The sequence below is a fragment of the Myotis davidii genome, unplaced genomic scaffold (genome assembly GCF_000327345.1).
Source record: "Myotis davidii unplaced genomic scaffold, ASM32734v1 scaffold566, whole genome shotgun sequence".
NCBI classification, from domain to species: Eukaryota; Metazoa; Chordata; class Mammalia; order Chiroptera; family Vespertilionidae; genus Myotis; species Myotis davidii.
This window is the reverse complement of record NW_006296617.1, coordinates 412,662-415,179: the sequence shown is the minus strand read 5'-3', so window position 1 is coordinate 415,179 and position 2,518 is coordinate 412,662.

Sequence of the window (2,518 nt, the reverse complement as noted above, 5' to 3'; positions counted from 1 at the left end):
ACCTGGGACCCTTCAGTCCACAGGCTGACACTCTGTCCACTGAGCCAAACCAACTTCGGTTGGAGTTCACTTTTTGAACAATAAGACATATATGTCACAGGGGGACATCAGGATTTTAGAGAGGTTTAGGTGGGGCAGGGCCAAAAAAAAAGGTTGGGGACCACTGGGTTAGGGCCTTGGGAGACAGGCATGCAGCTCCCAGCCTCCCCAAGTGTGGCCTCAAGGCGAGTGACTTCTCTGGCCATAAGCCCCAGTCTTACCCATCTGGAGAATGGGTATAAGTGGGACCAACCTCACCAAGCAGTTCTGAAGATTCCAGGGAAATCAGGCATATGCATTTGTCGAAAACCAGTGAATGTCACTGAAGATGTGTGCATTTTGTTGTATGTAAATTTTACCTAAAAGGAAGAAAAGGGCTGCGAACAAACATTAAAATCTGATTAGTAAATGCACATTGAAGTGTTTAGAGGGAAAGTGCACTGATATCCACAACGTACTTTGTCATTGTTCAAATAAAGGGAGGTGAGCCCTGGCCAGTTTTCTCAGTGGTTAGAGCTCGGCCCCCACACACCGAACGGTCGTGGGTTCGATTCCCAGTCAAGGGCAGGAACCTGGGTTGCAGTTTCAATCCTCTTCAGGAGGCAACCAATGATGTCTTTATCTCTCTCTCTGTTTCTCTCTCTCTCTCTCCCTCCCTCCTTCTTTTACACTCTCCCCAAAATCTATAGAAAAAATATCCTTGGGGAGCAGAAAAAAGAAAAAGAAAAAATGTTATCAGGTGAGGATTAACAAAAACATTGACAACAACAACAACAAAGGTGAATGGATGGACGGTTAGAGAGGTGAATAAATGGATAAAAGTATGGTAGATAATTGTAGGTGCTGGGTATATAGATTAGCTATAAAATATTCTTTTCTTTTATTTTTTTTAAACAGATTTTTTTTTATTCCTCACCTGAGAATATTTTTCCACTGATTTTTAGAGAGAGTGGAAGAGAGAGGAAAAGACAGAGAGAAATATCCATCTAATGTTTATCTTTCCTAACTTGTATAATATACATACAAACCACCTTTTTTCCTAGTCATGAAAGCATACTGTTTTCTACAATTAACTGGAATTGAAAGAATCTTACTACATGTTGATACTTAAGAGTTTAGCAAAGGTTCTTTAATTTTGTGTGGCTGTGAGGTTGGGTCAGGTGTTTATTTGTGTCCGAGACCACATATTCTACATTAAAAATAGCACAGTTGGAAACTGAAGTTCCATTTCTAGACTATTGGGAAACACAAAAGAAAGTGAAATTAAGGATTAAGGGTTCCTGCTACTAAGCTGCAGAACACTCATTGTACTAGAGATGCAATGATTCAATTCAATTCCATTGTAGAATGATGTGAAAATGAAACTGATGGGAGAGCAAATGGAAACAGCTGTGTTTTACTGCAACACAGACAGTCTGCACATTTTGCTGCTTATTTATAATGAAAATGGAAATTGTAAGTGACAGGCTGAGGGTAGTTTATAAAGCAAACATTTTTGAAGCCTTGGAGGTGCTATTGCTTTTTGAAAGGCAACCAGCTGACCCACCTTTTGAATTATGCATGGTCACTGAATTCTGTTACAATGATGGAAACACAGACTTTCGTATCAAAAGAAAAATGCTTGAGACATAAAACAAAGTTTGATAGAGCCCCAAATATATTATTATTTTCTAAATTCTAATTCAGAATAGGTTATTGATCAGAATATTTCTGGTTTAGCCTTAACCAGTTGGGCTCAATGGATAGAGCATCAGCCAGTGGACTGAAGTGCCCCGGGTTCTATTCTGGTCAAGGGCATGTACCTTGCTTGTGGGCTCAATCCACAGCAGGGGTTGTTCAGGAAGAGGGGGTGTGCAGGAGGCAGCTGATCTATGTTTCTAACTCTCTATCCCTCTCCCTTCCTCTCTGTAAAAAAATCAATAAAATATATATTTTTTAAAAATAAATAAAATATGGGAGGAAATATATGGTGAAAGCATTAGCGCAGTCATTAATTGAATTATATTTTTAAATGATGAATTGCAAATTGTGTACCTATGGGGAAGTGGATTACAATCCTGATATGTAATTACTGCCATTAATTGATGTGTGGGGCTCTGAACTGGAAACATTTATTTTATTATTTAAAAAATCATTTTTTGAGAGATTTGTTTCTCCACTTATTTCTGTATTCATTGGGTGCTTCTTGTATGTGCCCTGACCCGGGATCGAACCTGCAACCTTGGGATGTCTGGGCAACAGGACGCTCTAACCAACTGAGCTACCAGATCAGGGAGGAAAAAGTGTTCATATTATTAAATAAATCTCTCCATCTCATCACACCACTCGTGTGAGGGATCTGCATTTTACCTGGGAGGGGCTGAAGTCCCGAGAGCCGATTCAAAGACCGACTTTAGGGCGCAGGAGGAGTTTCAGGCGAAGTTGATTTGCGAAATTTCCACGGCGGGAGGGGAGAGGGGATCACCCGCAGTTTGTGGAG